This window comes from Haemorhous mexicanus, chromosome 4 (assembly GCF_027477595.1).
Source record: "Haemorhous mexicanus isolate bHaeMex1 chromosome 4, bHaeMex1.pri, whole genome shotgun sequence".
Lineage (NCBI taxonomy): Eukaryota > Metazoa > Chordata > Aves > Passeriformes > Fringillidae > Haemorhous > Haemorhous mexicanus.
Window position 1 is genome coordinate 13,426,556 of NC_082344.1, and position 25,265 is coordinate 13,451,820.

The 25,265-nt window shown below is 44.1% G+C and overlaps 3 long non-coding RNA genes across 4 annotated transcripts; 1 reads left to right on the forward strand and 2 right to left on the reverse strand.

The window, feature by feature from the left end:
- Window positions 1-12,491: 12,491 nt before the first annotated feature.
- Window positions 12,492-13,926, reverse strand: LOC132326108 (uncharacterized). The gene is made up of 2 exons (XR_009486136.1): window positions 13,788-13,926; window positions 12,492-13,192 (listed from the first exon to the last, which is right to left on the reverse strand). It is a non-coding gene; the product is annotated as an uncharacterized LOC132326108 (long non-coding RNA).
- Window positions 13,927-14,005: 79 nt separating this feature from the next.
- Window positions 14,006-18,381, forward strand: LOC132326110 (uncharacterized). Of its 2 annotated transcripts, none has more exons than XR_009486138.1 (4): window positions 14,006-14,146; window positions 16,310-16,449; window positions 16,999-17,172; window positions 18,206-18,381. It is a non-coding gene; the product is annotated as an uncharacterized LOC132326110 (long non-coding RNA). The 2 variants fall into 2 exon arrangements; XR_009486137.1 differs by having other exon boundaries at window positions 16,999-17,140.
- Window positions 17,748-24,799, reverse strand: LOC132326111 (uncharacterized). Its single transcript, XR_009486139.1, has 3 exons — window positions 24,496-24,799; window positions 24,030-24,155; window positions 17,748-20,192 (listed from the first exon to the last, which is right to left on the reverse strand). It is a non-coding gene; the product is annotated as an uncharacterized LOC132326111 (long non-coding RNA).
- Window positions 24,800-25,265: the final 466 nt, after the last annotated feature.

Sequence of the window (25,265 nt, forward strand, 5' to 3'; positions counted from 1 at the left end):
AAGAGAAGAGGCAACAAAAGTCCTTTCCAGCCTCAGTCTTGGTCTCTTCTCTTCCCCACAGTTTTGGGAAACTGGGGGCACTGTGCCAAGACACAAGGCCAGTGACACCTGCTCCAGTTTAAGCTACCATTAGCTGCTGCCAGCCAAGAGGGTCCAGCCCAGCCACTCACTTTTGACTGCCCCTGTGTTTAGGAAAATGAATTAATCTCCATGGGTTTTCCAGCTCCTGGGTTCAAAGTACTCCAGTCAGAACTCTAGCTGTCAGGAAATAAGCAGAATGAGAGAAAAGAGAATAGAGGAGGGGGCGGCTGGGAAAAGACTTGACACCATTGTTTCCGTCTGTCCTACCAATGTGGCCAAAATCCCAGGCATCTCAGGGAATCCACAGGAATGGAGTCGTCTGTATCTGTTGGTTTTTTGCTGTTGTTTCCTGACAGTTGCTGTTCTGCTTTTTAGTAAAGGTTTTTTTCCACTTAATCTTCTTGCATTCATTGTTTATTTGCAACTATAAAGGAGAGAACTCAACCCAGAGATTTTCTCATTAAACTGCCTCAAATCAAGACAATAATGTACAAAACACCATGCAGGGAATTCTTCCTACCATGGCTGTTCCAAAGCTTTCCCAGCCTCAGTCACACTGAGTCTTAAAATATAACCTAAAGATCACCAGTAATTCAGCTGAACTGAGGCCTGCAAGTGATGTCTTTTCAGCATGTCAACAGCTGCTCCTCAGGGATGGGGTCCAGAGCAAGAAGTTGCTGCCTGTAGCAGACACGGGGCTGGCTAGAGCTCCATGGAGGACAGAAGCGTAGAGATAAGAAAATGCCAAGTCATAGTAACTAAGCCAGAAGCTCTCTCTCTGGTCCTCCAAGACCTAAGCTTATCTCTCTGTGACCCCATAGGCTACTTTCCCCTAAACCTTACAATTGGACAGTTTCTGATGCCATCTACCCCTATATAAGGGGCTACTTTAGCCCATTCTGACGGGGAGGGGAGGGGAGGGGAGGGGAGGGGAGGGGAGGGGAGGGGAGGGGAGGGGAGGGGAGGGGAGGGGAGGGGAGGGGAGGGGAGGGGAGGGGAGGGGTGGGGTGGGGAGGGGGGGAGATAAAGAGTGTGCATGGAGGATGGAAGAACAGGGAGAGAGTAACATGGGTTAGGTAGAAACATATGACCCATCCAAGGGTCCCAGGGTCCCAATGACATCTCGTGGCTTCCTGCCATCTGGTAATCTTGGTGGTGAGGGTCCTCTGCTGCCACACTGCACCATGCCACACTGAAAAGTATAGAGTTCTGTGGCTTGTTATGTTCGGACCGGGTGGAAATGCCCAGATGTCTCCCCTGAGGAGGAGAGGTTTGACACTGTCCCCTGCAATCCTGTGGATCTGCTGCCATTATGTTGCAGTGCTCTGGTGCGTAGTCTGAGGACCTCACCTGGGGGGCCTTTGACAGGCCATCCCTCTGGCGTGAATAAGCTTTTCCAGGGGGAAAACCAATCCTTATGCTGACCAGAAGGCCCTGTGGGAAAGGCACAGCTGCAGGCTGGACAGCTGGAAGTCAGTTGTGGTACGAGGGGCAGTTATGAGGGGAGGAGAGAGTAAATTGAGTGACAGTTGGAAGTGAGATTGTGATTGGCTGGAGGATCACAATGACAGCATGTGAACAAGAAGCTGATTGGGTGACAGGACCTGTGGACAGCAGCACTGAAACTGACCCAGCCAATGGATGCCCTTCTTCTATTAAATTCTTTTAAGCCTCTGGTTTCAGTTATGGCTGGTGGAGATTGAAGGTATAAAAAGGGGCTGATTTCTGCAATAAAGTGATCTTCTTCAGATGCATATGGAGGTCTTTGTTATAAGTAAGTTGGCTTTTGTAGGTGGGGTTATGAATTAATTATATAATCAATATAAAGGCACCAATCCAGCAGCTCAAGAGACTTTAAAACCCCCGGGTGTCCAGCATCTTGGTCCTTCAGCAGAACTCAGTGTCCAAAGAAGCACTCTGTGTAAAGAATAAAACCCCAAAGACACAAACTCTTGATTAAGGTGTTAGTTTACTATTGAATACCAAGTGTTAATAAGCTCTTAATTAAAATGTTAGTTTGCTATTGAATGTTAAATGTTAAAATTCTAAACTTACCTTTTGTTGTCATTGTTAAGTGCTAATATCCCTTGATAAGTTAAGTCGTGTTTTGCCAATCCTGTATTTGTATTCCTTCCCATCACTTACCCTGTGTCCATGGCCCTTTCCATTAGGAACCACATCCACTGCTCCCAAAAGAACTTGCACAAGAATCACATGCAAATGAGGGGCCTTTGGTGCAATTCAGACCCCCAAAACAACAAACCAGCATATAACAAAAGAGTAAAAACTGTAACTCTAGCCCAGCAGAACCACAGAAAATATACCATCAACTAGAGCCAGGTTCCGTCCTGTCACTATGACAGCACTCAGTCTAAATGACAGTCCCAGACCACGAGGTAACAAACACATTCCTAGGGACTTTCCTGAGGACAAAAGCCCCAGCTCTGCCAAGAGACAAAGACAAAGCTATGCACCTCCTCCTCAGCATCACCCAGCGGGAGCAGTGGCAGTGTGTGCAACCCCTCAGGCTCACCACCCAGAGCTTGTCTTTAATAAAGGAGCTGGTTTTCCTCCTTTTCAGAGGAGCTTGTCTCCTGGCCTGTTTCTTACACCCTGTGAAGTACAGACTTTGTTGTTCTTAGGCTTATCCTGGGGTGTCATTTCCGATTGCTCTCTGGTCAAAATAAACAGGCTCACCCTTTTTAAAGATTGACAGCCTTGTTTGTTTTTAACAGTCTGTGTTGCTTTGTTCCCCATTGCTACAGGCATTACTGCCACTGATCAAAGGCTGTTTCACCACACATCCAAAGCCTCTCTTCCTCCCATCCTTTGGTGTCAGGGTCTGTGCAAGCCTGGCACCTGATAGCCCTGGGGCTGTGGTCTCCACTACGATCAGTGAGTGGTGTAGGGCCTCAGTCAGAAGGCTATTCAGGGTGTGGTGGTTTTCTCTGCAGCTTTTGTAATACAGTTTTGCTATAATAGGCAGAAGTCCTTCATGAAGATTTGTAAGTCATAAACGATAACATTTCAGTCTGACAGAGGTGCAGGTGGCTGACAGGGTTGTTAAAAATACATTGCAAATGGGTTGAACCTAGAGAAGCAAAACAAATCAAATAGATATGGAATTTTTGTTTTTTAACTCCTATATGGTAATTTTACAAATAGGCCCAAGTTTGACCCTAGGATGGGCAGACCCACAAGCTCTTCTTGCAAGATAGTAGCTGTGGATGACTTCCATTTGAATGCACCCAGAGACACATTTTATAGGGGTAAACCATCAGAGCTCTGGCACTCTTGTATTTCATTACTGGGCTCTCTACTCCTCAGTTATCCCAGTAGTCCCAGTGATGATCAGGGCTTTAAACATTTTGCTTCAGCTAAAGGTTCATTGTCTGCCTGAAAGACACATTAATTTAATGCTGACCATGGATTTATATACAAAATCATGAATGGGACTGGACTGCTGGGGAACACATCTCGAGCTGTTTATTTTCCAGCATCAGTCTCATTACATGGTTATGACAATGGGAAGATGCCAGCAGCTCATGTCCTTGGTAGCAGTCAAAGAACTTAATGTTACAACTCACTTTAAAAGTTTTTTGACCTATCACACAAAGCAAAAGCATATTGACAGTATCCAACCACTATAAGCATACATCCCTTTGGTTAAAATAATGCTTGCTTATTTTGAATAAAAGACCTGCTTTTAAGCCTTAAGATACAATGAACAGAGTTCCATTATTAAGCTTAGAACTTCATAATATCTTGCTAGATATACTTTTCTGTAGCTTAGGGAGTTATTCTAGACAAGTGTTAATACACAGACCATTATTCTGTTTATCCTTTCTACATCTCATATAACTTTTCTGCTGACAAATCTTATGTCTACCACCTGTCTCTAATTGCAGTTCAGCTGTCTCTGAGGCCTACCTTTTGCAACTTTCCCAAAAGCCTCTGATTTTAAGGATTCCCACATATATGACTAATGTGTGCCCTTCTCTTCATGTCTTAGGGGTAGCAGTGCATAATATTATCAAGGGCCTCACTGAAGATATCTTATTTGCATGGATTTGTCATATTATGTATAGTTTTGACTTTGATGGAGTTGCACCATTAATATTTAGTGGCATTTTGTAAGCACTTAATCAGCTCATATACAGGAGACTGAAACGGCCTTTTTACAACCCAGTTCAACATTTTTGGCTTGCTATTTCCCATGTTTTTGTGTTACTCACTTGTGAGCCCAAGTAACATACAGAGTCTTCAACTGTGAACAACAAATGACTTGTCAACAGATTCAGCAGAAGAGTGGCATTTTTGTTGGACAGTTTGCTTCTTTTACTCTCTAATATTTAAAATGGTTCTTCTTGGCAGGTTAATATTTTCAGTCACTAACAAAAGAGTGGTGAGAAAAAAAGCTCAGGTGTGGTAGTAGGTAATGTGTTTGTGGCAGTAGGACGCCTTGGATTTCTTTTATTTTACAGCTTTTTTATTTTTTACTTCAGGGCTCAAGGCAAGCAGGGAATATCAAAAATTGTATTTTGTTTTCTTATTGTTAATTTTAACAAAAAGCATCTGGAATGTGCACAGAGCATCATGTTGCTTCAGAAAGCCCCTTTACTGGAAGTAGCAGCTGAGTAGAAGTCTTGCTTGGCAGCTGGAGTTATGAGAAGGAGACTGGGGGGATTGGTTAATTTCTAAGATGAGCCACAAAAAAACTGTCAGCTTTTAACCTTTCTTTCCTTTCCTCCTATTTCAGTCAAGAAGAAGGAAGAAAATAGGAGGAGGCAAAGAAATAATGATCCTTTTTTTTTTTATTTGCTCATGAAACCAAATGGAAGAACGTGAGCACTGAAAGATTATACTTTCTAGACTTTGCTGTATTTGCAGAATGTACTGCCATAACTTGTGTGACAGAAATAAATGCATCTGAGACAATCAATAGGAAGACCTGTGCTGCACTGCTATTCCTTCTCAGGACCATCCTCAGGATTAGCTAGTCCTCTTTTTGCACCAAGGCTTCCCTCTTCATTAAGTTGTGACTATGACAAATATGCAGCCTTATTTTTTCTCTATTTTTATAAACAAGAGCTTTTTTGTCAGAGTGATAATTGATATTTGGGTAGTGGAAACAAAAAACCAGAAGATGATTAAAAATAATGTGGTATTTATTACTAGTTTTAAACTTCCACACATTCTTGTGGAGATAATGTTTATGATGCCTGAATAACTGGATTGGCAAAAGCAAGAAACCTCTGTGAGAAACTACTCTCACTTTCAAAATTTCAAAGATTTATTAAACTTTAACAAAATACAACAAATGACTGAATTAGGAGAAAGAACAGCACTCGGAGTATGGAACTAAACCACCACATGCTCAACCACAAAATGGTTGTTCCACCTTTTATACTCCTGGTGTTGCATCAGGTAACCCTAACACCTCCCAAAGTCCATCAGTCAACTCTTCTTCGCTGTCAAAAGGTGGCTGCTTTCTCGCAACTTGATTGAAGGTCAGGAGTTGCCATGCGGCACCTCCTAGTAACAAGCCTGCCCTTCCCCCAAATGCCCTGACTACCAAAGCCATCCAGTGGCAACAATACAAGAGGGAGGGGAAAGAAGACTATGGGGAGAACCTATTGCAATAATATAAACCTACATCAATAAAACTTCTCTTAACATATACATACGATTCATCCCTTAATTGTGAGAATGAACCATCACATTACCCATCTGTAACAAACCCCCCCTTTTCTACAAGTCCTTTGGCTCACACTATTAATTCTCATTTTTGATTTCAATGATCTACTCCTACTTCTCTTGAGTCAAAATTTAGTTTTGGATGAGTCATAACAGCATCTGTTGGATCTCGGTGAGAGCAGTGGGAAGAGATAAAAAAACCTCAGGTTTTTCTTAAGCACAAAGATAGGTGGTTTTGATGACTTTATTTGGTTGGGGCAGACAAAGGGAATCATCTCTATGATGGTATGGCTTTTTACCCCCATCTACCATGCCCACGGAGCTATTACACATAGCAGATGTGTCTTGGTGGCATGTACAAAGGCCAACTCGGTCTTGCCCTCTAGTCTGTTGTATTCTACTTGTCAGTTATACCCATATTGGATTCTGGAGGGAAAAGAAAATTGAGGAATGATAGAAGTCCAATATAGCTTCTGCCCCCACTTTACCATGCCTACAGGGTTGCTGTCTGCAGCAGGGCTATATAATCTTCTCAGCAGCAAGCAAAGGGCTGCACCATTCGCTTGCCACACATTAGCTGTATCAAACTCACCCATGCACTCTATTCCTATCCTTCTCCACTGCATCTATCATTGTGTTGTCTGGGTCTTGGTGCGTGTAGTAAGTGCAATTGTTTCCACAGAGGGCTGGAAAAAGAATTGGTAGAAGTACAAGTAGCTCACATTTAACTGCTTCCTTACTACTGCCCGCATGAATTCAGCTGACAGGCTAGCGGCAGCCACAGTTGTCATGCAGCCAACATGCTGCGCACTCATGCCCGGTGCTCTGTGTCCTCCTTCTTCACCTTTTGTAACTTGTCTCTCTATCAATCTCTTGAAGACCAATCATTGTCTACTTCACACACAGAACACTGTGCTGGCAGCAAAGCGTCCCAAAGCATTGCTTCTGCCAATACACTTCTGGGCTATGCACTTTCCTTCTAAACACTATGTACCATATCATTCTACTTCTGCTGTCTTCTGAATCTAAACAGAATGCTTCCCAGCTACATCTTTCACACAGAACTGTGACAGGACAAGCTTGCCTGGAGCTTGCCACAGAAACATTAGGAAAATTTTGAAGCCCTACAGAATTTACATGAGCAGTCTTAAGAGAGAAGTCTAAGGACAGCTTTTCTTGTTGATACCTCTTCTTCTTTCAGCTCTCTATGGAAAGAATTGTGCTTTCATCTAGGCTCCTAGATGCAAGCAATGCAATTGTAGATGAAGCAAAGGGAAGGATGGAGTGCAGCCATCAGTTTGATATGGATTATGTGTGGTAAGCGGATGGTGCAGCTCTGCACTTGGTTTTACTTCTAGAACTTTTTTCTGAGTGTCATGGTTTGAGCCTGGCACAATGCCAGTGCCCCCTATGAAAATACTTCTTCCTTGGTGTCTGCTGTGAGATGTGATCAGAAATAGAGCAAAGCAGGCTCTAGCTTACGAATAAAAGGGGAAAACCTTTTTTAACTTACAACTATAAAAGAAACACACAGACTTCAGGATGAAAACTTCCTAAAAACATTCTTCTTCCCCCCCCCACTAAATTTCTATTACATCCACCCCTCAGTTTACTAACTCTCAGTTCAGCACTACTCTTCAGATAATAAATTTTCAGTTTATCAAGGAGAGAGGAGTCCCTCTTGTACTATAGGCTTCTCTTGGAAACACAGTTGAAACTTCTTGTGTTTCTCTGTCACACGTGGCACTGCCCAGAGAACATCTGTTAATGTGACATCTTCTTTCTATGTACAGTGCTCTCACCACTGCGCATGGACCAGAGCTGCTTCTAGGTTTTTTTTTTAAAGGGTGTTTTGCCCAGTTCTAAAAAAGAGCACAGTCTCTCACTTTTGAGACACTTTTCCCCCCCAGATTTCACCCCCTGGGGCCAAGGGGTCTCAAGAACAGAGATCTTCTTCCCTGGAGATGGAGGGCACTACCACTACCCTCCTCACCCGTCATCTCTGTTCACGCCACTCTTTCGCATAACATTATTGCACTCTCTTGGCTCTAAACTATTGCTTCTCCCTTAAATGCAGTCTCTGTGTCACAGGAGAAATGGTTATGTCCATGGCTATACAAGAAAAGTCTAGCTAAAGGTCACTCTATCACTTCTTCTCACCTAAAATTCTTTTTAACTTCTCCTGTGGCCTATTTCTTCTTATCTTATTTCTATCTCTCTTCTTATTCAACTCCAGGAAGAATCAGCATTTGTAAAGTTTCTAGCATCTAAGAGAAGACTGAAAAGTCTCAGGCTCTGCCTGTCTACAACTCCCATGCTGCCCTGCCGGGCACTTTCTCACAGCACCCCCCCCCTTCTCCTTCACGCCAGCCGTGCTATCAAATTTCAAAATGGCACAAGTACAGACACTAGCTCTTTCTCTCTCCCTCGGGAGAGAGTGGAGAGAGCTGCCCGAAGCCTCTCAGTGCTCTTCCACTCTTCCATCTTGCAGAGGCCTTCACTTTTTTTCTCTGTTCAAAGCCTGACCTACCTCCTCTAGCTGCATGGCTTCCCCTCCCCCACCCAGCTCAGAGCTGGGCAGGGAAGAGTCTGATGTCTTTCACGGACAGTACTCAAGAGAAAGCTTCTCCTGGGAGTTCTCAGCTTTTAACTCTCTTATGTTCTCAGAAGCGTATCTATGTCTTCAGTAGCCACACCAAGTGCTAATACTCAAATCTGAGCATCTATTGGTTTGACTACAGCATCTCAAAAAATTGACTTCTTTTCAAACCACGGCAGTGAGCAGCTGCTGAAAGTTGGCACTGGAGCTGAGAGAGTGAATTTTATGACAGCACATTTATCTGAAAAAGAATGTACACAGCAGCAGTGTGTTTTGCGCAGTTTCAAGGCTGCTTGATAAAAGGTACTTTAAGATGGCCTTCTGTTTTCTCGTGTGCTTCTGGATGTTCTGTGGACTGGGTGAACATGGACTCACATTGCCTGGCTTGTGCAGAAAAAAATCATTCAGTCACACAGGATTATTACAGGTTTTGACCTGTGCAGTCAAAACCCAGAGAAATTCATTGGTTCAATGCTCCTCTGTCACAAGTAACACAGTTCTTGCTGTTTGGTTTCCTATTGGTTATCGATCCCTTTGCCTTCCACATTCATAAGGCTCTCATCCTCCCTTCTCTTCTCTCTCTTTTCCCAAACCAGTAGTCTCAGACCATGCAGGGCTGATGCCTCCTCTGCCACTATCAGGGCAGCTGCAGCTCTCAGTTTCCAGGGCTGCCAAGGGGCAAATGCCTGCACACAGCTGGGCACAGACATGGCACAGCCTAAACACCCCAGGGGTGTGCCTCCAGAGAGAACAAAGGGACAGTACCAAACACAACTCACCAACAGGAACTCCTAGAAACTCTCCCAACACCATTTACTGCTTCTCTCTCTGTCAGGGCTCCAAGAAGTTTTGTTTCACTTCTTGTCCCACACTTGCCAAAGACCATGAGAGGGAAAAAAGGTCCAATTGTTACCCTTCATTATGGCCATAGGCTTTGGCTTCACTGGTGGGTTCAGCCTCCCACAAATAGAAGCAGACACTCCTCACCCTACTGGAGCTGATTTGTCCCCTTTCTGCTCTGCTCTCACAAATCTTTCAACCACTCTGCCAAACTCAGCACTGCTGCAGAGCTAGAATAGAACAGCAGTTTATCCACAGGAGGATTCTCCAGACACACACTTCCCATGATGTATCCAGAGTGGTCCAAGTGTTTATTTTACATCTCCACAAGTGTGGCCCTAGATCTACATACACAAGAATAGCACATTCTCACAGTGTACCTGTCACTGTTGTATTGAGGATGGATTAATAAGGCAACACACAGACTCGCAGGTCTCAGAAGGCTAACAATCCCAGTTTATTAAAATCCACACACTTTTCTAAACACTTACAATACAGGTGGACCTGATTGGTCCTCAATCAATATCCCACACACCATTGGCTAATTAGACCACCCTTTTGTAAACATTCTTATGAGAAAACAACACCATCTGCAAAGATTAAGAATTGTTTTAATTCCTTCTCTGAAATTTCCCAAAACTTCCCAGGGGAAGGCCTGGGAAAGTTTATCTGACTTTCTTCTCTGACCCGTTCACAACATCCACAACTCCCCCTTTTTGTTTTAAAAAGGAAAAGTGGCATTTGTGATCCCCTGTAGGGCCCTTGCAGGAAGGAGAGCAAACACAGCTCAAGAAGTCCCTTTAGTAATTGGCCAGTTACTAAACAGAACCTTAATCAGACACTGGCTTAGAATGGTCAGAGAGGACTAACATCCTTGTTGTTCATTCTTGTAAGAAGTCGATTACTAATTCCAATACAGTAAAAAACCCATCATTAGTCTGCTCAAAGAACTGGCAGGCTAACTTGTCAACATTCACCACTCCAGAAACAAAGAAAAGAACAGAATGCTCATCCTCTACTTGCAGAAGGACCATCTGATTGATGATCGGCATCCTGATCATCATTTGAGTGTTGCCTGTTGGCTACATTCTGCTTTCGGTGTCATGAGTCAGGGCAAACACACCTTGGAGGTATCCACCATACCCCCAGTATCTGTGGAAACTCCTGCATACCCACAACCCCTATAGGAATGTGCCCCCTGTTGATGGAGTGACAAAACTATCCTTTGTCCCCTTAAAAAGGAAAGAAGCCCAGAAGTTTCTCTCTGCAATTAGGTGAAAAGACATCTCATAGGACCTGGGGGACTTCACCTCAAACTTAAGTATAGCTGATTGGACAGAAGCCAACAAGTCCCGCCTGAGTAATTTACTAGAAGAAGAAGACAACAAAGAAACTAATAGCTTTTGTGAGGTGTTTTACCAGGAGAAAGAACCTCTTGCACCTGGCTTGGTTTTTCTCTGTAAAGAGTTTTGTTATTTTGCTTTTTATTAAAACCTTTTTGTTTCCAACACTATCACAAAAGCCATCCTGCTGATTTTATGCTTTCTAAGGTAGCTGAGCTATCTTGGGTGTGAAGTAGATCTCCAGGAGCTTATAAGACCTGGCTCGAGGAGACCCATATTTCAAACCCCAAGTGATAAGCTCACACAGGCCCTCCCACTTATTAGTGGTTAGAGCCCGTACCCAGACTTTCACTCAAAGCATGTCCATCTTACCTGAAGACTGCAACAAAATAAAGTGATTTAAAATGACAGGATTGTTTGAATTTTGTGGCACTGTAAAGTGATTAATTGTATATAGAGCTTTGTTGTATTGCACTAAATAGTTTATTTAGTTGATGTTGCACTGGGTGATGGGAAATTTTTACTGAGCATGTTAGGTCCCGTGGATGGGTTATACACACCTGGTGGTCTGTCCCATGGGTGCCCCTCCCCTCGCCCCTCCCCAATGGCATCCCATTGGCTGCGGTCCTCTCTCCCCCGCCCCCATCCCCTTGGCTATAAAATTTCCTTGTAAGAGTTCCATATTCTCTTTTTCTACCCGGGTTGTTGTCGTCACCAGAGTATCTTGCCACCAAGCCAATAAACAAGGTACTTGTACCCATGTGGAAAGAGCGCTTCTCGTCTTTTACTTTTGTCTGTGCAAGTCTGTGTTGGCTAGAGTCTGAGCTAGCCGGATTTGGACTCATATAAGGCCCAGGAAAACCATGGAATATTGCAGAGCTTTTTCCAATTGGCTGTGTGGGGTTTCTTCAGGCATTCCCCCTTTTTGTTTTTCAGGCACACACTTTTAAGTGCCATGAGTGCGTTCTGCAATAGCTTGACCAGTGGTAGAATGTAGAATGCCAAATTCATGTGACACTCCCCATAAACGCAAAAATGGCTGCATCTTTTGCGAGACGTAGGCGGGACCATTATCAGTTTTCACAGAAGAAGGTATACCTAAGATCGCAAAACCAATCCTCTAATGGGCAATAACATCGTGATCCTTTTCTCCAGTATGAGCAGATGCCCACATAGCAGAGGAGAAGGTGTCAATAGACATGTGCACATACTTAAGTCAGTCAAATTTGGCAATATGAGTGACATCCTTTTGCCAAGGCTGCAAGGCTTTTAGGCCTCTGGGGTTTACCTCTGCTGATAAAGGTCCTGCAGCAAGGTCACCACAGCGCAAGAACTGACAATGTCACGAGCCTCAGCTGGCACTAACTAAAATTGTTTCTGCAAAGTATGTGTGCTGTGATAGAAAAAAATCATGTGATGCTTTGGCTTGTGTAATTTTGTCAGGCTGAGGCGCTACAACGCAGGGTTAGCTAACCTTTCAGCCCTGGCATTACCTTCTGTTATGAAACCTAGTAAATTGGTTTGACTCCGAATGTTTGGTATGTAATATGGATGAATTCAGGCCTGAATTGCACACCACAAAGTTTTCAACAGCTGAAACAAAGCTGCATTGTTGACTTCTTTCAGAAGTGAACAATCCAACAATCAACTGTTTGGTTTCATCTGCTGCATAAGCAGAATCAGTGACCAAGTTCAGATGCACCTGAGAAAATCACTGGAATGCCATGGCAACAGCCTTCAATTCAATCAACTGGGCCGAGCCTGACTCATGGCCTTCCAGCACTTGCTACTCAGATTCATCCTTCCAAATAGCAATGGCTTTCCCTATTTTTCCTGAGCAATCAGTGAAGATGGTGGTCCTTGCACTGGCACCCTATCAGAGTTGCAAGGTGCTCCCCAGAGGGAAGAATGATGCACAGAACTCCATGATATCAGAAGGCTAATTAATTACTTTAATATACAATATGATACTATACTACAAAGAATACTAAAGAACAAAAAAAAAAAATTCGTGACTGTCTCCCAACAGTCAGGACACAGCTTGGACCTGATCGGCTAATTAACATAAAGAATTCCACCAGAATCCAATCAAGCAATCACCTTGGGTAAACAATCTCCAGAACACATTCCACATCAGCACAACAACAGGAGCAGCAAATGAAATAAGAATTGTTTTTTCTTTCTCTGAGGTTCCTCACTGTGATTCCCAGGAAATATCCTTGGGAAGTTGTGCCTGTTTCCTTTCTCTTAAGAGAGCTGCGGCTACAATTCACCCTTCTTACTATAATAAAAATAAAAAGAAGACTACATTTGCAATTCTTCTGCTGGGCCCTTGCAGAAGAGACAACAAACACATCTCGAGAGGTTTATCTGTTGCCAGTCAGAACCTCAGTCAAGTGCTGACGTAGAATGATCAAGGAGATTCTTTACCTGTTGAATATCTAGTTCTATTAAATCACTAAAACAAGGTTCACAATACCAGAAACCCAAACAATGCAAAGAATGCTAATTGTTTCCAGTCCAAACAGCTGAGTTTCATGAGAAGGTCCATTGGCTGGAGATGTTGATCTTTGACATCCCTGAAGGTATTTCTTGGTCCTGGAACAGACCTGCAGAATCCTGAAACAGAGAACTACTAAAGAAAGTCACCAACAACTATTAAAATCCATCAGATGTAAGTTCATATAATTATCAAGCACTAAAACCTTGACTGTCATTCCAGAGTCTGCGCCAGCTGATAAACCTCAATTCAGCAGAGTCAGAAGATCATGTCTGGATCATGATCTTCAAACTCCCCTTGATTTGGGTGCAGAAAACCTCTGGGGTGATCGTCAATCATCCCCTATCCAGACAGAGTTAGGACGTGGCCACAGCCCCAGCTCTAATTGGATGGTTTGCCTTTTCTGTGCAAAAACATCACCAAATTCAGAAGCATTGAGAAAATCTCTGGAATGCCATGGCCACAGCCCTTAAGGGCTGAGGCTGGCTCATGGCTTTCCAGTACTTTACTTCGAGCTGGTAGTGAAAACACAGCCTTTTTTTTTTTTTTTTTTTTTCCCCAGAAAGGACAGCAGCAACCGCGGGTCCTAGGACCGTGGGCCGGTGAGCAGGTCAGTGGTCCAGTCCCCGGTGGGCAGGCGAAGGGGCCCAGACCTGGCCCACGGAGCGGAGTCTTTTCTCTCACAGCCCGCCCCCACCATGCTGCCAGTGTCCCGGCACTTCCTCACCAGGGGCGTCGGAGCCGGGAGCGGTGAGACAGGCTGGGGAACCGGTGGGGTAGTCGATGCAGGCTCCTGGGATGCGGAGTGAAGCCACTTCAACATTCTCTGCCGGCGCGGCGGGTGGCACGGGAGACATGGTGGTCACAGGCGTGCGATTTTCCCGGTACCGGGGAAGGCTGTGCTAGCAAGTGCCCTCGCCACTGCTACAGTGTTTTTGGACTGGCACTCAGCGGCGGAGGCACGCCCTTTCTCAGGACAGGCTGTCCTGGCTCGCAGCTGCCGTTGTTTGGGTTGCCTGGCAACCCGAGCGAAACAGCGAGGGGCGGTGCTGGAAGCGGTGGAAGAGGAGGCGCGACGGCAGGCAGGTCCGCCGCGGGTATGGCAGGCGGGGTGGCCGCGGGAGCAGCGGGTGTTTCTCCCAGTCCCGGCAGAGGCAGAGGAGAAGGCGGTGGTCCCTCCTCCGCTGGCTCACACGCTGCACGGGGGGAAGGAGGAGGGGTTAGAGACGGCGTAGGTCTCTCCGGCTCTAGGGAAAGCGATGAATCTGGAGCGAGTGCTGCTCCAGTTGAAACAACTGTTGACCAATAAGGTGGAGCTGCTGAAGGCTTCGGTCCTTTCTGCGCATGCTCCCGGGGCACAGAAAAAAGCTGCTCTGTGCGCTGCGGACAAAGCGGACCTCCCCCGCTGCTGTGATGGGGGGGATGGGAACCAGCAGTTTCTGTCCTTGAACGTATTTTTCTCCTGCTAGCTATGGCCGGGGAACTGATGGCCCCCCACGCGGGGGGAAACGCCCCTCCACATCCAAGCTGGAGGTGCCGACAGAGTCAAATACACTATCCAAAGGGATGTCCTTTCCCCTCACAAGTCTGAAAAGCATCATCCAGGCCGGCAGTTGCCGATGGATTTTCCCAGTTCTGTCAGACTCCCCCAAAAGATAAACACCCAGGTCATCCCAGGCCTGTGGATCCCAGGAGGAACCCATGCCTATGGGGAAGCCATGACCTCTTGCCCATTCAAAAAGATCGGAGAGCGCTTCAGTCGACACAAGCCTCCACCGTTCCAAAGTGAGTTGTTCACCCTAAGAAAATCGAGTGCTGAAATCTACAGACATCTCTTCCCAGAGTCAAGCCCACCCCAAGTCGGGGTAGTGCTACTGTCAGGAAAGCTTTCCCCACCCTGTAGTAAACACGGCCAGGAGACCAGCTCCTTCAGAAGGCCTTAATTAATAACAGCTCTGGGTGGGGAACCCGAGGGGTTGCGCACACCGCCGCTGCCCCCACAGGACGACGCTGAGAAGGAGGAGTGCAGCTTTGTCTCTTGGCAGAGCTGGGGCTTCCATCCTCACGAGAGTCCTTAGGAAGACACTAGTGGCTGGTAGTCTAGGAGTGTCATCTAAGCTGAGTGCCACTTAAATTATGGTGACAGAACGGAATCCAGCTCTGGTCACTGGTGGGTGATCTCATGTGGTTCTGCTGGGTTAAAGTCAGTTTATGTGTTGCTTTGTTGTTTTTGAGAGGGTTGATACAGTACCGTCAGCCTCTCATTAAAATTCAGCTTGGGTGCAAGTCCTTCTGGGAGCATGGGAAGTGGTTCCCCACGGAAGGGGATACAACTCCGGGGCAAGACGGAAAGGGGTACAAATACAGAGTATGATGGAAAAAGGATACAAATACAGGGTAAGACTGAAAGGGGTAACTTAAAGATTTAACAACAATTTAAATAACACAACTGGTTACAGTTTCAGATTAACTCTAACAACTCTAACAGTATTAACTTGTGAACTTGTTCACAATAGAAAAGGGATACAAATACAGGGTAAGAGGGAAAAGGGTAACTTAAGGAACCACAATTTAAATAACACAACTTGTTACAATTTCAAATTGACCTTAACGACTCTAGCAGTATTAGCTTGTAAACTTGTTCACAACAACCCCAGCCTCTAAGGCTACGGGGCCAAAACTCAGACAGAAAAGACCGGGTCTCCTCTCTAGGGAGAAGCAGGAAAGGTCAGCATTACTTCTGCGGAGAAAGCAGGCAGCAGTGTCCAGTTGCAAGCAGGCTGCTCAGGGCTCCACGGGCTCCTAGTGAGGGTCCCAGCTGCGTCTCCCATCCCACGACTCCACAAAAGGTCTTTGGACCCACCTTCCAAGAGGATTCAGCCTATCCTCTCGAGTTCAGCCCTAGCTGTGAACTCCACACGAACCATCAGGGTCCTGGTTCTTCTTTTTGTGTTGTTAATTTAAATTTATTTTTGAGATTTTTATTTTTGCAGTTTGATTTATTTGTTAATTGTTCTGGTGTTTTATTTTATTTATTTTCATTTTTGAGGATATGGGTATTTTTTATTTTTGTTTATTTTTATGATGTGATAGGAATTGTTAGTGAAGAGAATGTAGTGTGTTTCTTTAGTTGGTAGCTGATTGATTGTATGGTGGAGTTTCTTTTAGTATGTGTTATTTGTTTTTGTTTTTCTTTTTAGATGAAATATTTTATATTTTTGTTAGTCTGTAATTATTATTTTTTCTTAGAAGCTGGAACAACCACCCAACTCTCCCCTGTGTTTCTCATCGCCCCGCCATGATCGTGATAATTCCGTTCTCAGGCATCCCCATCTTCCTAGTGAGAAGAATGGCAGATTTGTCTTTACAAACAAGCTATGGGTCTGCAGGTAGATAAAACTAGCACTGAGAGATAAAAGAAACAATGGGAAGGATTCCACTAATTAATGAATGGGAAAAGATATTTGCTTTTACAAATAAATGTTTGGTTTGCTGAGAATGAAATTAGACATTGAAAGATGAAAGAAACAATGGGGAAACCCTAAATTCCATAAGAATTAAAAATTAAAAGGGAGGGTTGTACATTAGAGGGAAATCTTCAGTATCAGGCGTATTAGGAAGTCTGTACCTCTCAAGTACCTCAGCCGCTGGGGAAAGAGAGAAGGAAAATGGGGCCAGGAAATTAGGAAAAAAAGGAGGCTGTGGCCTACAAAAATTTGAGAGGCCCCAGGGCAATGCCTCATGGCTTCTCCCTTTATTTGAGCAAAGTAAAAGGACTTGTCCTTTTTGGACATAAATCTCTGATGGTTGTGGATTAATTTTCCTAACACTAGCAAGTCCCAATTCCCCATTTCCAGAGCTCCCAATTCGACCAATTCCCAAAAACGCCCTGGGTGCTTTGGTTGCACGGTGACCTGACAGGGTGGTAATGTCCACAGGTGGCTCAGGGGTGATCTTGGAGCCTGTCAGTGCCGGTGCTCAGCTGCCAGGCCATCCACCGCTGTGGGACATGCTATCGATCTTCATCCATGTCACTGTCAGCATCCCGTGGCAACAGCACACAGGACAGCCTTGAAGAAGGTGAGGAGGGTGGGCCACCTGGAAGTGATGAGGTGAGGAGGGCAGCCATGGCGGGTGCTGCTGGGGGCGGCAGTGAAACCATAGAAGGCACAGTGCCTGCAGTCCCGCATGTGGTAGTGGGAGAAGGTTGTCGAGACCCTTTTGCTGACTCTGCTGATGGGAACGGAGGGCTTAACAGACAAGGGCTCTAGAGGGTGGAAAAATGCGGGATGCAGAGGTTCAGGGACATCACACCATAACCAATATGATCCAGTGAAGCCAAATTTATTATCCCTAAAAAGACTATATTTATAATAATTGTCTACTGTCCATGAGTCTCTAGGTAATACGTGATTGGTTAGACCTAACTGTTCATGTGTGTAAAATAGGATGCTGATTGGATCATCTAATTTTTCATGCATCTGGCTGTAGTTTTCTGTCCCACCCATGAACTGTCTTTTTTCTTACTTTCCCAAGCTCACTGACAAACTTGCTGAGTCCTGATGACTCTTCTTCTTGTATCTTTTTCAAGGATATACTGACCCCATTTTCTGAATATGTCCATTATTCATTGTTTGTGAACGCATCCATTTGTTAGTGTTCAGGAAAACATAATCACGAGAAATGATTATATGCAGATGCCTTTATTGAAGAGCTCTGGGTGGCAGGGGTACAAACCCAAATCTGACTCTGACATAAGTTTGGGATGACCATGTTTTTATATTCTACTGTTATATAACTTTCATGTTAATTATTAAACTTGTTCAATTGTATACATAGATTTCAGCCAAGCATAGCCTCCTTAGATTAGGAACATACAGTTTCTCATGATCCTTCTTATGATTATACAATAATTATTTTTAATTACTAAACAATCATCATATCTAACAATTATATCATTTATCATACCACTTATGTAGGTACAACGCAAAGCTTAACATTTCAGAGTCTATCTTAACATTTTCCCAGTGCCCCACTATCATTATCCCCCCTTTGAAAGCATTTTCACTTCACTATAGGTGTAAATGTTTTCATTTGATACAGTCCTTTACTTCTTAATTTATGCTTGATGTTCTTCAAATCCAGGGTTGATGTAAACGTTGTCGTGGATGCGATCACGGACTGGAGAACCAGAAGATAATGGGCGTGGATCTCGTGCCAGTGCTTTTATTATTCTCTGTTCCAGGATGTTTTCTTCTGTATTTCTCTCCTTAAGATGCTGTAAACTAACCAAATTGCTAAGAATACAATTAGTAAGATTATCACACTCTCAAAGATAGATTTAATCCATGAACTCACATTCCACCCTAACCCTTTAAAGAATTTTCCTAACCAATTTGTAGTCAAATCCTTTTGCTCTTCTTGTGCTTCATGCTCTATTTGTTTCAACTGATTGATGTCATATTCTACATCTGCAGTTACATTTGGGATGCGAACGCAGCAATGATCAACTTGTCCCTTTAAAAATCCACATACTCCATGCTTCTTCAGGAGTAACAAATCTAAGGCTAATCGATTTTGCAAAGTCATTTTTGTGGTGGCTTGTAATTGTATGTTTAATTCTCTAAATCCTTCCCAGGTGACTCTTGCAAGTCTGTCTACCTGACCTGTAAGTTTGTACAGCGTCTCTCTACTCTGATAGTTTGCTATAGGACCAAGCAAAGGGGCCCACCCAAATTTCACTCCACTAGAGGGTTCTTGCCAAGTGTCATCTGGATTTTCATTGTCTAGAACTTCTCGTCTTGCTCTTATCTGCAGAAGTTCATGTTTTCCATTAAATGGGGACTTTTTCCAAATTGGACATAAGGTTGGGAGGCCCAAAGTAATTTCCTTTACTTTCCCATCTACAGGCAGATGTGTTGTCCAGGTACCATCGCTTGTTACCCATACAAATTGTCCTGGACTTTTAATTGTACTCCTGGTACATCCTATAATCACTTTATAATTCATTTTGCCTTGTTTATGTTTGATCCCTCTGCAAGCACAACCAATCTGTAGGGCTATTGCCAGGGGTGGCATCTGTTTTATGTCTGCATTATCAGAAGTACAGTCATAAGTTTTATTGCATGCCCACCAACTTACTTTGTCTGCTCACGTTCTGCTACTAGTGGCAGTGTATGTTACTGCTGGATCTGTTTCATTCTCGGAGCCTTCCCACTTCATACACCAAGGGGTGTTTGTCATATATTGGAATTTTTGAAGTATACTCATAGACCACACACTGTACCAAGGCTCTATCTGATCTTTCTGATCCTCGGCCTCACACTTCCATACCAGAGTGGTTTCTGTAACATTTTCTATGATCTTTTTATAGTGTGGCAAATAGTATTGCCATTGTGTGATGCCTCCTGACTGTCCCATAGGGGTTCCTAGTATGCTATCACTTAGAATACAGTCTTTCTGGCTCATAGGTCTCATCCATGTTCCTATTTTCTCCCAAGTTTCCTTGACTACTTGTCTCAACTCGGGTACCTGTTTGCATGCAACTGTTTTGTTCTTTTGTATTTCAGGTACTTTTGATGTTATGATTCCCCAATTTACTGGGTCTCCTGCTGCCTTTGGTATTGGCAGACAGGCAGTTATTCTTCTGCTGTTTTGTATTTTGGCAAAATCTTTGACTAATCTAATCATTACATTCTCAGCCCGAACTGCATTAGAAATTTTTATCACCTGTGTTTCTGCCTCTCTCTTCATTCTAGAATGAAGAGTGGTTAGTTGATCTTTTTGCATTCCACATCCCAAAGACATTAATGACCATAACATTAGCACAATTACTAATAGCATTCCCAAAGTAATTAAACACATCTTATCTGCAGTCTTGGTTCCACAGTTTACATAGTCCGTGATCCAGGATGGACTTTCTTCACTCAGGTATAGTGAATCCAGGGGTCTACGCCGGCTACTTTGACTGCCATAAAGGTGGTCAGCAGTACATGATAGGGTCCACTCCACTTTTCTTTCAGCGGTTCTTCGTTCCAGTTTTTAATGTACACCTCGTCTCCTGGATGTACGTTATGAACTGGATTCTCGAGAGTTATTGGTCTATTCCACACGAGGATGCTCCGGAGCCGAGCTAAAGTTTTCCCAAGAGACAGAACATAATTATACACTTCCTGTTTTCCTGTGACGTGTACATTAGGGTTAGGCTCAGGAGATTCATATGGTTTCCCATACAATATCTCATAAGGACTGACTGACATCCTGCTCCTAGGTTTTATCCTAATCCTCAACAGTGCTATTGGCAAAGCCTGGGGCCACTGCAGCTTGGCTTCTTGGCATATTTTACTGATTTACCTTTTTAGTGTCTGATTCATCTTCTCTACTTGTCCCCTTGACTGGGGTCTCCACAGTGTGTGGAGATCCCAAGTTATCCCCAGCAATCTACTTACCTCTTTTACTACTGTAGCTATGAAATGGGGCCCCCTATCTGATGATACCCCTAGGGGTACCCCAAACCTGGGAATAATTTCCTGTAGTAACCACTTAACCGTTTCCTTTGCTTGGTTTGTGCAACAGGGAAGGGCTTCTGGCCATCTAGAAAATGTGTCAACCCCTACTAACAGGTATTTGTATCTTCGAGTTCTTGGCAATTCTACAAAATCTACCTGCCAGTAGTCTCCTGGCTCTATTCCTATCTGAATTCTTCTTAGCTGTGCCTGTCGCCTAGCCACTGGGTTGTTTTTCAAGCCGATACCACATTTTGACATGACTGATTTTGCCGTTGTGTAACATCTGTACCGAAATTAAACTCTGCTTTAGCAATTTTACCAATGCCTCTGCACCCCAATGACATTTGTTATGTTTAATTTGAAGAACTTCTCTCATTATCAAGGGGGGGTACCACTATTTGTCCTTGTGCAGTCAAATACCATCCTTCCTAGTTCTTTTGTGCATTCAGTAAACGTGCCAGTCTCTCATCTTCTACTGAATATTTTGGTTTGAAGGCAAATTAAATTGGGATACATTGAGCTTTGAAGGTATCAATGCCATTGTTGTTTGCACCTCTCGAGCAACCTGTTGGGCTGCCCAGTCTGCCTTTCAATTTCTTTCACAGATTTTGGAGTTTCCTGATTGGTGTGCCTTATAGTGTATAATTGCCACTTGTTCAGGTTTTTGTACTGCTTTTATCAATTGCAGGACTGCATCTTGGTGTTTAATGGGCGTACCTTGAGAAGACAATAATTCTCTTTCTTTCCACAGTGTTCCGTGTACATGCACTACTCCAAAAGCATATTTTGAGTCAGTCCATATATTTACCTTTTTCCCTTCACTTAATTCTAGTGCCCTGGTTAAAGCAAATACAAGTTCTGCCTTCTGGGCAGATGTATTTGGTGATAAATGCCTTTGCCTCCACTACTGTGCTGACTGTTGTTACCGCATATCCAGCGTATCTGGTTCCGTTTTCCACAAAGCTGCTCCTATCTGTAAATAGCTCCCACTCCGGCTGCTCTAGCGGGACGTCTTTCAAGTCTTCTCTTGCTGAAAAGGTGTACTCTATTACCTCTACACAGTCGTGCTCTAATGGCCTTCTTCAGTTGTGGTCCCTAGGAACAAAGCTGGATTCAAAAGGTTAGTTGTTTTTAATGTGACATCATTTTGCTCAGTCAGGACTACCTGGAATTTTATCATCCTGCTTGGAGATAGCCAATGGCCCCCCTTCTGTTCTAAGACAGTGGTTACCATGTGTGGTGCATAGACATCTATGTGTCTTCCCATAGTAAGCTTCCTGGCTTCTTGTATCAGCATCACAGTGGCTGCGACTGCCCGCAGACACGGAGGCCACCCAGCACTTATGTTGTCAATTTGTTTGGAAAAGTAGCCCACCGGCCTTTTCCAGCTTCCCAGACGTTGGGTCAGGACTCCTAGTGCTAGGCGCAGTCTTTCATGTACAAACAGCTGAAAATCTTTAGACAGATTAGGTAACCCTAATGCTGGAGCAGTTGTCAGTGCTTCCTTTAGTTTTAGGAAGGTTTCTTTCTGTGGTTTGCCCCAGGTGAATGGCTGCATCTTCTGAGCTTCATAAAGGGGTTTCGCAGCCAGTCCATAGTCCATGATCCACAAGCGACATCATCCTGCCATCCCGAGGAAGACTCGCAGATCATATAAGTTCTGGGGCTCTGGAATAGTACAAATAGCTTGGATACAGTTAGTACCTAGTTTTCTTTGCCCTTGTGAAATTTCACATCCCAGGTAGATCACAGTCTGTTGGGCAATTTGTGCCTTTCCTCTGGATACTTTGTAACCTCCCATTCCCAGTGAATTTAAAATCTCAATGGTTACCTTTCTACAGGTTGCTTTTTCTTCTGTAGCTATTAGTATATCATCAACATACTGCAACAATAGGTATTGGTCTCTTGGTACTTGCCCATTTTCAGTCCAAATCTCCAGCTCTTTTGTCAGTTGGTTTCTGAATAGGGTCGGCGAGTTCTTGTACCTCGTGGAAGTCGTGTCCAGGTGAGCTGGGTCTTTCTTCCGTTCCCTGGGTTTTCCCACTCAAAGGCAAACAGTTTCCTACTTTCTTTGTCAAGGGGGATGCAGAAAAAGGCATCTTTTAAATCAATTACAGTAAATTATTTATATCTTCTTTACGGATGTCAGCAATATGTAGGATTTGTTGCTACTGGATATACGTTCTTTGTTTTTTTATTTACTGCTCTCAAATCTTGCACTAATCTATATTCACCATTTGGTTTCTTTACTGGAAATATTATGTCTTAACTATATATTTATTACAGGTTCTTGAATCTGTTTTACAAGTTCCATGTCTAGTCAGCCGTTATATTCGCCTAACACCATCGCCTTGGCAATGTTTTCCTGCTGGAACTGATTGCCCTGGTGAAACCGGTTGTTCGGGTACTCTCTCTTCTAATGCCCCTCCCTTTTGCAATATGCACATTGATTTAGGCTTAACCCTTGTATAATTGGTCCTCTACCACGACTACCTCTGCCATGTCTTTTCTTTCTACAACAGGGGCAAGCTTTGATCGGCTTCGGGTTCTGTGGGCTACTGGGGTCGCTGATTCATTACTGTTGCTATCTTTTCTACTTGCATCCCTCCCCCTCCTTTCCATCACAGTTAGGTTTTGCTCATCTTCTGAGGAAGAGGAATCAGGTGATGATGGGAGAGGAGGATAAAGAGGGAAAGGTGTACTAGATGAGACAGGTTCAGGATCAGGTGAGGTAGGGGCAGGCAGTGGGATAGAGACAGATGAAGCAGGTGGGATAGAGTTAGGTTCCCTTGGTCTTATTGGAACTACTTGTAAATCAATATCTGTATAATTTTCTCTACTCAGACTTTCTTTCAACGCCAAGTGTTCTAGACAACGTTTCTCGCAAACCCCATACTTATCACTTGCAGACGCTCTAACCACCATTAATCCACATTCATCCTGCCATTCTGGCTTTTTCCATAAATAGAAAAACAAATCAACATAAGGAACATCATCTGTTGGGGTTTTTTTTCTTGTTTTTTTTCTTTTTCTTTTTTTCTTCTTTTTTTTTCTCTTTTTCCTTCTTGCTTACGAAACGACATTAACTGCGAAATGGTGTTATATTGCAAAGTCCTGTATTTTGGCTATTTTTCACCATTCTCCAAGACACGTTCTGGCCACCATGTATTACAATAATTAATCAACTTAGCTTTACGTAATTCTTCCCCAAAATTACCCTGTTTCCAATGTGCTAATAAGCACCCCAAAGGAGAAGTTTGCGGAGTAGAGGCATTGCTGCCCAAAATCCCTTTGAGCTTCTCCATCCAAAAATACACCACAAATGCCGAACCTGCAACACTTTCACAATTGTCTTACGGATGGCGCCTAGGCAATACCACCAGGAATTCCTTAGCCCAGCTAAGCGTAGCTTTCACTGCGTCTTATTGGCAGGCACCCAAACCAAAATAAAAGCACCTTACCACTCTCCTGGGGACGTTGTGAGCGGCAGAGGCGGTTGCGGCCGATGGGCTCCCCGAGAATCCCTCGGTTCTGGCTGGACCATGATCAAGTCACGAACTCATTCAGCAGCACTCACAGGGTCCCACCTGGGTTGCCAAAATGTTAGCATTCAGTAACACATAATCACGAGAAATGATTATATGCAGGTGCTTTTATTGAAGAGCTCTGGATGTCAGGGGTACAAACCCAAATCTGACTCCGACATAAGTTTGAGATGAACATGTTTTTATATTCTACTGTTATATAATTTTCATGTTAATTATTAAACTTACATTGTTCTATAGTATACATAGATTTCATCCAAGCATAGCCACTTTAGACTAGGAACATACAGTTTCTCATGATCCTCCTTATGATTATGCAATAATTTTTAATTACTAAACAATCATCATATCTAACAATTATATCATTTATCATACCACTTACGTAGGTACAACGCAAAGCTTAACATTTCAGAGTCTATCTTAACATTTTCCCAGGGCCCCACTATCACATTGACCATTATCCCAAGCAGGCTGGATTGTGCATCAGCTGAATATGGCCATTGTCCTGCAAAAACTCCTCAATCTGCAAAAAATCTTTAACAGGCTCTGGCCGCGTCACCTGCCCCCTGTGGGGACATTCCCACTGCCATTTGCGATGCAGAGGAAGGAGGGGCCGGCGGAGGGTGGATGGAGCTGGCTGGAGTGAAGGCATTGCCGGCGGCTGCTTGCGGTGAGAGGTGGGGCCAGTAGGGAAATGAAGCCATCTGTCACAAAGGCTCCACCGCTGCTGCTTGAGACGCCGAGAGTGAGGGAGTGGGGGCGCGGATGAAAGAGAACACCCGTCAGTTTCCAGCTTGGGCTCTCACAGGGAGAGAGACACCTCGGGGGAACGCAATCTTGCGGCGGGGGATAGATTTTACAAGCGATGTCCGTGTCTCTCAGGGGTCCAGGCGGAGGCAAAGGAGCCCCCTCAGCACCGCCAAGCTCCAGGATGCAGTGTCCATAGGATTGTCCCCACCCTCTGAGTCACTCACATCCATATCGACCTTCCTGGGGGTCCAGTGCTGTTCTGATACAGCTATTACCACGGGCGGTAATGCATCCTTCAACACAGAAAGGACTATTTGTTCCTCTGTTGTCGCCCTGATTTTTTAAGATTTTCTAAGCCTTCTGATGTTTACATTCCTGTAATGAACTTTCTCACACATTTTC